We start from the raw sequence: 12,305 nt of genomic DNA on the forward strand, positions 1-12,305 counted from the left end.
ACAGAATAATATAAAAATCGTGATACAAAAATAGTTGTAGATCGTAGAAGGGCGAAAATTTAAATTTGAAAGTATTTTTGAATGTTGAATCATAATAAAATAAAAATAAAAAAAATTGTCAAAAAATTAAAAAAAAAATGGGGTTAACCCCTAACATTTAGGGGGATGAAAAGTAGATAGTAGCCGATTCTCAGACCTACTGAATATGCATATAAAATTTGGTAAAAATCAGTAAAGCCGTTTCGGTGGAGTAAGGTAAGTAATATTGTGACACGAGAATTTTATGTTTAAGATTCTAATTAAAATAATAAGTTTGCAGTTTACCTTGTTGACGATAACAGTAATAACCGCAAGCTGTTTGATTAAACAAATTGACTACAATACTTATTTAAATAAAACACTTTTAAAGGATTAAAACGCGTGTAATTGTAACGGTTTTACATTAGATGTTTGCTTAAAAGTTACATTTTTATATTAGTTAACCCGACGTTTCAAGACCTTTCCAGATCTCGTTTTCAGGGGGACTGCAGATGATAGATTTCTCCAAAGACTGGTACGTGAAGCCATCAAAATTAAAAGACACCTAAATTTCAATAGAGAAGATGGTCTAAAATTATCTAACACCTGGGATCCAATATACTCTAAATTAAAACCCATTACTACACATACCAAAAAAGAAGAGGACACTGTCAGTAAATTTTGCCAAAAACCATCTGTGTACAGCAAATACCACCTCCGAGGAAATAAATGGCGCTAAACTTCATAATGACAGCTATGACAAATACTATCTTTGACTCACTTCATCTGCAGTCCTTGAAAACGAGATCTGGAAAGGTCTTGAAACGTCGGGTTAACGAAAATAAAAATGTAACTTTTACGCAAACATCTAATGTAAAACCGTTACAATTACACGCGTTTTAATCCTTTAAAAGTGTTTTATTTAAATGTGTAACACTCGCGTTAATTAAAGAAAATACTATGTACAATACTTATCGCAAATATAGGTACTAAAATAGTTAGGGGTGACGAAGAATTTCACAATCTAAACGTCCTTTCTTTGCTTCCTTTCCTCAGTCCTTTCATTGTTTTGTCAACATATTTGTCACCACACTAAAATCTTTTTCGACTAATAAAGGAAAAGCAACTTTCGATAGACTTGGTTGAACTTCTGATTAAGCTTCTCGTTTATGACTTTTTTTTCGTTCAGCTGATGGAGATTGATACGCCCAGCCCATAATAATACAGTGCCGGTCAGGATTCTTGCAATACACATAAAATCTGAGCTGCACTACAACTGCGCTCGTCGCCTTGAGACATAATATGTCAAGTCTCATTTGCCCAGTAATTTCACTAGCTACGGCTTCGTACCGAAACACAGTAATGCTTACAGATTACTGATTCACGGCAGAAATAGGCGCCGTTGTGGTACCCCATAATCTAGCCGGGATCCTATGCAAAAGAGCGTGCCACCGGTGAATCAGAACTTGGACTATATAAATATTCGTTAGCATAGCGTAGGAAATTAAATGTCTACCAAATGTTTAACAAAAGAATACACAAATTCTCTAAAAAAAACCAATAACTCTTTTATCTGATAGTGATCTGAAGTGAAAGACATAATAACTAAGGGTGGGTCAATATTTCAACGAAATACATAAAAATATGTAATTATATAATATCTGTTTTAAAACCGGTATGTTTAAAACCCGATCACTTTAGTGATGATCTGGTAACGCACTCCCTTGTCCTCTTATTTCGAAATAAAGGCTTCAATTTATTTTTTCACAACTCTGCTGGAGAGAGAGTGGTAAATAATAATTATGCGTGCTTAACACCACACAGAGGTTTAAATACTTGTACATAAGTACGGACTATTAAAAAATAAGGACTCCGTATCACCTTACATAACAGTGTAGCACCAAAACAAGCCCATTAACGTGTAAATACATAGCCCCACGCACACACTTACACTACTACAGGCCGATAGGCGGCCATTATGAGAATTGTCATCGTCTTTGACAGATCTGTTTGCTTCTCAATAAAATATTTTAAAAATGCCGTCGTGCGTTGTAAAAAGTGTAAAAACGATACTATATATAAATATTTGTGGCCATATATGATTATCTAAGGGAGAAAAAATTGTGTAACTAGTATCCCCCGTAAACGCACACACACTAGCATAACGGTGCTTCACTTGCTAATCACGGCGCGGAGTCCTTCTTTTTTTACTCGTCCGTGACCGTAATGATGTACTATGCCCATAAAAACGAGTGAACGCATATAAAACATGGAAGCAGTCTTGTCATTCTATCTACATGTTGTAATAATCATTGGTAATATTGTCTCTATTTGAACTCCTATGTACATTGTATCTTCATAGTTTTCTTTAAAGAATTAGGAAACAAACCGGTTCTAAAACAGATATTATATAATTACATATTTTTATGTATTTCGTTGAAATATTGACCCACCCTTAGTTATTATGTCTTTCACTTCAGATCACTATCAGATAAAAGAGTTATTGGGTTTTTTTAGAGAATTTGTGTATAGTATTCTTTAGTTAAACATTTGGTAGTCCTAAATTAATTTCCTACCCTATGCTAACGAATATTTATATAGTCTTAGTCCTCAAATATTGTCGAGTCTCGTGCCAGAATTTGGCGAGTCAACATCTCCTGGGGATGCTTCGTGCAAAGGTGCAACACGTGTCGAATTGAGTGAAAAAGTTACCAGTGGGAGGCTCCTTTGCATAGGATGCCGGCTAGATTATGAGTACCACAACGGCGCAAATTCTGCCGTGAAGCAGTAATCTGTGTTTCGGTACGAAGGGCGCCGTAGCTAGTGAAATTACTGGGCAAACGAGACTTGACATCTTATGTCTCAAGGTGAGGAGCGCAATTGTAGTGCCGCTCAGAATTTTTGGGCTTTTCAAGAATCCTGAGCGGCACTGCATTGGGGAGGGCGTAGCAATTACCATCAGCTGAACGTCCTGCTCGTCTCGTCCCGTATTTTTCATAAAAAAAAAGATTTATCAATTTGCGTTGTCATTATTATAATGAAGTAATATTAAGTTTTGGTTAGCCACATCAAAATAACCACAACGTCCATAACAGTTACGAAACAGGAAAATGATAAGTTACAAACAAGATGGGAACATAAAACTAGTTCACATAATCAAACGACTGTCAATATCGAAACATATTATATTATAAACACTATACAACCCGTCAGCAATACATCACTAGTTACTACTTTGGCAATAGTACTTTTATTACATTCTACTATGATAGTCAGTAAATAAAATGAAGCCTTTATTTCTTTTATATTTGGCAAGCTACATAGCCTTCTGCGCTGCTGAAAGGTAATATTTTTTAAACATTTTTGAGCAATTATTTTTGAATTAAAAATACAATAAGAGATTATGTGTGTGAGTGCAGACAGACTACTGGCAGCATTTCCGCGTTGGATTGCTAGACTGCGGGCCTACTCCTAAAAAGGGTTGAGTTACTTTTTTTTACATTTTATTATCCGCAAGTTTTGAATTATTTATTCAATTTTAAATGTTCATATTATATTCATTACATATTTTTTTTACATTTACATTATGTGTAAATGATACCAAAGTGGTGGTGCAGAGTCTGGCATGGTCCTTAGCGCCTAAAATATGTTTTGACTTTTGACACTTAACAGCGACATAGCACAGATAATGTTTAGGTTTGAACATATTTCGTTCACACTAACATCGTAAATAAATCAAAATATTAGTCTATGGTAATGATAAACGATAAGGAATTCGAACATTTGTTAGAGTAGGATAGTTGCGATATATTCGGAGTATTATCGTATCGTTCCGAATGTATCGTTGTCGATTTTGCGAGTAGACCTCCTGATCCGTTGACAGATGCCAGCGCTTCGGTTACCAGTAGCACTTTTGGGGCGGCTAGATAGTGCTTTGTATATTCTCCGCGCCTCTGGGCCCCACGGGCCTTATGACTCGACACCAAATGGCACAAATTTGCGACTCTTGCTGTCTTCGGGAGTCGAATGTGCTCGGACATGAGTAGTCATAGTGTCGACGTAAGACGCTTGCCGTCACCCGTGTCCAAACTACTTGGGTGATTCCATCAAGACATTGCCATCACGGCAGGTGCGGATGACTTCATTAATACTGGCATGACGACTGATACGGCATGCCGATTTTAGTCAGGATTGCCGATGTGGCGTGCACAAAGTTATTTTACTAAGTTTACCAGTGCAGAAGCAGTAATATGTAAACATTACTTTATTTCAATCTGAAAGGCGTCGTAGCTAGTGAAATTACTGGGCAAATGAGACTTAACATCTTATGTCTCGAGCCTAATTGTAGTGACGCTCAGAATTTTTAGGTTTTTCAAGAATCCTAAACGGCACTGCATTATTATGGGCATGGCGTATCAATTACCATCAGCTAAAGGTCGTGTTCATCTCGTCCCTTATTATCATATAAAAAAGTAGTAACCGGTCTTTCATAGATAAACTACATTAAATACCCCATCGAACGCTTAAATATTCTTTTTTATTTATTATTTTATTTTTATTATATAAAAATGGCCCCTCATAATGGGCATCCTCACCAAGCCAGGTGTCATCAATATTAGTTTGTTTGCAGTGACAAGAACTATTTTGATGTAGATGATAAGATAGTCCGCAAGAAACTTTTTCAAGTATATTGGAACGTTCCTACACGACAATGTAAAGACAAAAATATATCGTTCAATAATCTGGAAGAAAAATATGGAATAATACAGAACAGAAATGACGCATTTGAGGGCGACAGAATAACGATTTTATATCATCCGGGACTGATTCCCGCCATATTGGATGGCAAATTAATCAACGGAGGAGTTCCACAGGAGGGCTCTCTTAGTAAGCATTTGGATCAGCTCAGAAAGGATATATACAAGAAGATACCGGACCCAGATTTTAATGGTAACTAAAGTCCAGTAAAACCTTTTTACCAAGTCTGGCCATAAGTTCAATTTCAAATATTTTTGTTCAAAATTGGATACGAAATCACTTATTGAAAATAAATAATTAGCAACAATTCGGAAATTAATGCCTCAGACCTAAGAAAAACGAGCGTAAGAAACTCAGCGGGCTTTTTCTTTTTTTATGTATGTAAAATTTCGATACAATCAAATTGTATAATTCCCAATCTGGTGGTATCATTAAGAAAGTCATTTATATTACAATTATATGTTTCCCACATAAACGTTTAACAATTCTTTTGAATTTTGTAATACATTTTGTCTAGGTGTTTTTTCGGGATAATGTTGTAAAGACATATACATCGCCAAACAAAGACTTATTAACTCGACTTAGCTGAGCAGTGGACATAATATTTGTTTCTGGGTTTAACATAATGATTATATTAAACTTAAATTTACGTTATATTTTAAATTCACTTACGTACACAGTTCTGTTACAAATAAAAATGCATTTTTTTATGAAGTAATGTATTGAAATAAATAAGACTTATGTTATACCTTGGTATAGTAGAACAGGGTCGATAATTTTTGAAAACAAAAAAAATATAGTAGGACGAAACCCATTGGCAAAGGAAGAAAATGAAACAAAGATGAAAGGAAAAATAAATTACGAGTTGTCGATGCCGTTGACGATGCCGTTTATCTCGATTTCCGGCGAAACTACAAGTCCTATGGAAAAAGGTTAAATAGCAAATAACAATAAATTATTAATATTATTATTATAGGTAATTATAAATGAAAAAAGGATAATGACTTGAAGTTATATTAACCATTTTTTTTCATTTATAAATAGATTTGATTAATTATTGGAATCCATATCTTTGCTGCTACGAAATAACAGGTATGAATGCTCTATGAAATGCCTTTTGATGGGCTAAAAATTTTCCGAACATTTACCAAACTAATGTATATTTTTTATTACACCATTTTTTTTTAAAAAAGCTGATATTTTGACGGGAGTATTTTTTATTGAAAATTAGGGTTCGTTTTCGATATTTGAGTCAAAATAAGGTGAAAAAACAAATATTTCAAATCAATAAAACTTCCCACCAAATTTCGTAGAAAATTTTTTTTTGGAAATGATAAAAAAAGTTTTCACAAACTTTTGAGGTTATGTGAAAAAAGTGTGAAAACAAAAACAAAAGTTGTAGATCTTCTTATTACCTACAACCATGCTCTTTAATTTTTTCCATAAGACTTGTAGTTTCGCCGCAAATCGACTTAAACCGTTTTAACCGACTTCAAAAAAGGAGGAGGTTCTCAATTCGTCGGTATGTTTTTGTTAACCTTACCCCCCCCCCCCCCCCCCTTGTGAAGTGGAAAACTTCCCGACCTCAGATCGCTCGTAATTCGGTTTCAGCCTACTATTATTTTTTTCACTTTTTATTTCATTTTCAAAAGCTTCAGCACTGGTCTATAGAAGTCTCAGCAGTAAAAAAAATCTTACTCGGAAGTGCAAGTTACATTTCTAAGATATTCACTTCAGCTGACAAAAATTTTTTTATTAAATATTCTTCTTTTTACAAAAATGAGTCTTTGGAGCTACTAGGATACTCCTTGTCATTTTTTTTGTTAAAGTGCTCTTCAATCGTGATAATTTTTTCATAAATTTAAAGAATATTTCTGTAACTTTCGCGTATCGAGACGTCAAGCTGTTGGTCGACCCGTTCTTTTTAAGGTTTAAGGCATTTTGGACGATAAACACCAAAGGTCCTGGTATTCTTTCGTTTCGTTAAAATTTCAGAAAATACGACTCAAACCTCACTTTTGAAATGTCTTGAGGATGACCGCATGCAATGCTATCACTACACAAATTAAAATTTATAAACCGAACAGAACTGAATGGTTGGCTCAGTGGAAGAGCACTCGCTCGGAACGCGAGAGGTCGCGAATTCGAGTCTCGCATCGTTCATAAATTTTGTTTATAAATTCAAATTGTGTAAATAATCCCAGATGTTAGGATTAACAATTTAAAAAAGAACAAATTATTAAGGCTGTCAGTATTTTATAGCACCCCATTCCACTATCATAATAATTGTTATATAAATTACGTGACACGTTGTTTGTCCACGATGGACTCCTAAACTAATGAACGGATTTAATGGGGATTACTTCATCGAGTGCAGTTTAGTCCAAATTGAGAGATAGGATGGTTTTTATTTCTATTTGGGACCCATAATTATTTTTATTTCCAGTTTTTGTTATGTATGGACATATTTTCTATGAGAGAATTTAGTGACGCACGGTTTAACAATTCTGCTGTGAAAGAATTTCATTATAACAACAGGGAGCATATTTTACGAAATAATTCTTGATATTTTGAAATATTATTGGCAAATTCCTATAAAACAGTATTTTTTTGATTATTATGTACAGAACAACGTCTGTTGGGTCAGCTAGTATTTAATATATAATATGGCCGGAAATTATCGCATTTTCTATGTAATATACGCGTTCCAAATTTGAATTGACATTTATAAAATTCTAAGAACTCTTAATTTTATAAATATATAAAATTAACAGTTTTTAAGTTGTCACAATATTTATGGCCAGACTAGTAAATATAGTTTTGTTATTAAATTTCGATTTATTACATAACAATACTTGACATGTTGATGAAATTCGCATAATAATATTAACAGTGCGCGTATTTATTATATTATTATGATTCATCTACTGTACTTAATAACTCTTTAAGATGTTCTTATCGTTTATTTATATTTGTATATTTTTTAAAATTAATCGTGCAAGTCCGAAATATTTGAGTTGTTCTAGCATCACTTTACATGAATTGTAATTATAAGTAGTATATTTTAAAATGATGAAGGTGTAAATATCGCTCTAAAAAAGTGGAAATTAGTGTTTGGCACTTCTTCTTATTGAAGCTCAAAGTTTCCGTAGTGTTTGTAAATTGTAAAACTATAAATTTAACATTTGAATGTGAATATATAAAAATTTGCTAGTTACTGAGCAAATTGAAGTTACTTCACAACAGTTCTTTAAAATTTTAGACGTTCGGATGATTTCAGCAATGATCAAAATTATTTTTCCATACAGGTGTCGGTGTACTTGACTCTGAAAGATGGCGACCAACATGGAAGCATCACTTTGGTTACTCTTACTTTAAGTATTTGAACCTAACGCATGAGATAGAAAAGAAACGTCACCAAATGTGGCCTGAGGAATGGAGAATCAAAGAGGTTTGTACTTCCAATGTCATTGCCAATGGGTATGATGTCAACAACAATTTTCATTTAATGCCCTATAGAGCCTTCAGATGAATGTTTTCCTATAATGTAGAAATTACATACTGTATTGTTTTCATATGTTATATCATTTTTAGTTTTGTTCGAAAACTTATAGCACAAAAATAAGCTTTTGTAGCAGTTTCGAGTAACAAATCAGCATTAGCAACAACAAGCCCTTTCTGTTTACACCTTTCGGACCACCTTTGATGGCCTGCCATATACGGGGATCGCCCGCGTCGTCCGCGAGTCAAATTTCAGCGGCGCGCATCTATTGAGATCAACATGAGTTTCTTTGTCTCGACCATGTACATTTTAAATCGATTACTAAGGAGAAACACAATTGCGCAATAGAATTAACTAGAAGATGGGAACTTCTCAGACGAAGCAAAATTTATATTGACATGGAAAACCAGAGCCATCTCATTAAATAATCATTTCAATACCCGAAACTCCAACATCGCAACACGAATGACGTCTCGAATAACGTCTAAATTGTCTAAACTGTTTAAATACCACTGGATAGGCATCCATATGTTTGACAGTAAATTTTTTGTGCCTATTTGAAGCGCCACTCGCGAGCGTCCAGAGAACTAATTTTGACTTATAATACAAATGATTGCGAGAGAAGCGTAAAGTACTTTGAAGTATTTAGTATTAATTTCTTTCGTTTTCCATGTAATAATATATAGTAATGTGTTTTTTGTATATGATTTCCCACCATCTATCGTTGTTTATTTCGCTGAGGTTGTCATCATTAGTTTTAGTACCGCAGACTCTCGCTATGGCCAGCAGCGCCAAAATGTTTGTCTCGCAGCCATTTGTACAACAACAACGTCAAAATTAGTTCTCTGGACGCTCGCAAGTGGCACAAAAAATTGCTGTCAAAAAACAGCCTGTCAGTGGTATTTATACAGGTCAGTGTCAAACATGCACAAAGGCACTTTGACAGCCGCCAGTCCAACAGTAGAGGTCAGTGACCGTGTGACCGCAAGTTTTGGTTATTAACCGACTTCAAAAATGGAGGAGGTTCTGAATTCGTCGGTATTTCTATTTTTTATTAATTTTTGGAGTCGGTGTCATCCAAGATAGGTTTGTAAATATTAAATATATAAAAAAGGAAACGAATTTATTTTATTTACTTCAAAGTCATAGAAAACGTACATAAATTAATTTGTAAACAAAATTCGTCGACATTTTAAATCTATTAGATTTGAAAGAGCGACACCTCAAGTCAATTTCCCAATATGCAAGTACTGGGGTCGAATTAACTGTAAGGTAGATCGTGTCGATGAAGTCACAACCTGAAAGTTGAACAAAATCAAAATGCATAAACTTTTCGTCGCTCGAAAGGTTGGCTCAATGGAACAGCGCTCACACGGAACGCGAGATGTCACGGGTTCGAGTTCCGCAAGTTTTGTTTTCAAATTAATTTGTGTAATAATTAATCCCAGAAGTGAGAACAATCACTTTAAGAAAACATAACAAATTGTGAAAAGAAAAAGTATTGTATTTTATGTTTGTTGTTTTTTTTTTTGATAATAAGGGACGAAACGAGTAGGACGTTCAGCTGATGGTAATTGATACGCCCCGCCTATTACAATGCAGTGCCGCTCAGGATTCTTGAAAAACCCAAAAATTCTGAGCGGCACCTCAATTGCGCTCGTCACCTTGAGACATAAGATGTTAAGCCTCATTTGCCCAGTAATTTCACTATCTACGGCGCCCTTCAGACCGAAACATAGTAATGTTTACACATTCCTGCTTCACGGCAGAAATAGGCGCCGATGTGGTACCCATAATCTAGCCGGCTTCCTGTGCAAAGGAGCCTCCCACTGGTGTATGTAATTAGTGCAACCTTCGTGCTGTCTGTTGTGCTATAAGACGAGGTGGAAACAGAAACTTACACTCATGTTACAAGGGTACTCATTGCGTGTCATTGCAAATTCAAATTTCTATCTTTATTGGTACCAAAAGTTATGTAACCTGATATGATTGGTTTGGACCTTCTTTTAGGTGACAAAACCTGTGTCAGAAGATCCCGCTCTTCCATATCTATAATCACTAAAGGGAACCTACTTAACACTAATAAGGTGTGGGTGTGTGTGTATGTGTGCGTTTGTGTTAGTAAGTGTGTATTGTGTTCGCTAATATATTGTGTAATTAGTTTTATAAATAAATAAAGAATATAGTTCTTATAACTAATTATTAATATTTTCAAACTCAAGGCTAGATACCGTTTCGAAGGGGCTGCGAGAGTATTTATGGAGGAGTCTCTAAAACTAGCTAAAACGATGAGACCTAAGGCTCTTTGGGGATACTACGCTTTCCCATACTGCTTCAATATGAACGCTTACAAAAGTGAAAACTGTACTCTAGACATACAAGAAGATAATGATCTGTAAGTGAGACATGTCTTTATACACCGTGATTACAAATGAAGATTACCAAATAATTATCAAGAAAATGGAAAATCATTGACAAGTATTCTTGAGATTGTCATTGTAATCGATATATCGCTTGTTCCTCCTCCGCACTGTTCATCCTCATCCACCGGTAGGACTCCTCATCCTCATCCACCGGTAGGACTCCTCATCCTCATCCACCGGTAGGACTCCTCATCCTCATCCACCGGTAGGACTCCTCATTCTCATCCACCGGTAGGACTCCTCATCCTCATCCACCGGTAGGACTCCTCATCCTCATCCACCGGTAGGACTCCTCATCCTCATCCACAGGCAGCACTCCTCATCCACTGGTAGCACTCCTCATCTTTATCCACCGGTAGCACTACTTATCTTTATCCACCGGTAGCACTACTTATCTTTATCCACCGGTAGCACTACTTATCTTTATCCACCGGTAGCACTCCTCAGTAGCACTAATAATCTTTATCCACCGGTAGCACCACTTATCTTTATCCACCGGTAGCACTACTAATCTTTATCTACCGGTAGCACTACTTATCTTTATCCACCGGTAGCACTACTTATCTTTATCCACCGGTAGCACTACTTATCTTTATCCACCGGTAAGCACTTCTTATCTTTATCTACTGGTAGCACTCCTCATTTTTATCCTCCGGTAGCACTACTTATCTTTATCCACCGGTAGCACTACTTATCTTTATCCACCGGTAGCACTCCTCATCTTTATCCACCGGTAGCACTACTTATCTTTATCCACTGGTAGCACTACGTATCTTTATCCACCGGTAGCACTCCTCACGTTTATCCAGCGGTAGCACTACTTATCTTTATCCTCCGGTAGCACTACTTATCTTTATCCACTAATAGCACTCCTCAGTAGCACTACTTATCTTTATCCACCGGTAGCACTCCTCATCTTTATCCAGCGGTAGCACTACTTATCTTTATCTACCGGTAGCACTTCTTATCTTTATCCACTGGTAGCACTCCTCATCTTTATCCTCCGGTAGCACTACTTATCTTTATCCACCGTTAGCACTACTTATCTTTATCCACCGGTAGCACTACTTATCTTTATCTACCGGTAGCACTCCTCATCTTTATCCAACGGTAGCACTACTTATCTTTATCCACCGGTAGCACTACTTATCTTTATCCACCGGTAGCACTACTTATCTTTATCCACCGGTAGCACTACTTATCTTTATCCACCGGTAGCACCACTTATCTTTATCCACCGGTAGCACTACTAATCTTTATCTACCGGTAGCACTACTTATCTTTATCCACCGGTAGCACTACTTATCTTTATCCACCGGTAGCACTACTTATCTTTATCCACTGGTAGCACTACTTATCTTTATCCACCGGTAGCACTCCTCATCTTTATCCACCGGTGGCACTACTTATCTTTATCTACCGGTAGCACTACTTATCTTTATCCACCGGTAGCACTTCTTATTTTTATCCACTGGTAGCACTCCTCATCTTTATCCTCCGGTAGCACTACTTATCTTTATCCACCGGTAGCACTACTTATCTTTATCCACCGGTAGCACTACTTATCTTTATCTACCGGTAGCATTACTTATCTTTATCCACCG

General features: G+C 35.9%; 1 protein-coding gene across 1 annotated transcript in view; it reads right to left on the reverse strand.

The window, feature by feature from the left end:
• LOC126972962 (uncharacterized) overlaps nt 1–12,305 on the reverse strand; it is a 284,567-nt gene that overhangs the window by 540 nt on the left and 271,722 nt on the right. The window lies entirely within an intron of this gene.

Source organism: Leptidea sinapis, chromosome 28 (assembly GCF_905404315.1).
Source record: "Leptidea sinapis chromosome 28, ilLepSina1.1, whole genome shotgun sequence".
NCBI classification, from domain to species: Eukaryota; Metazoa; Arthropoda; class Insecta; order Lepidoptera; family Pieridae; genus Leptidea; species Leptidea sinapis.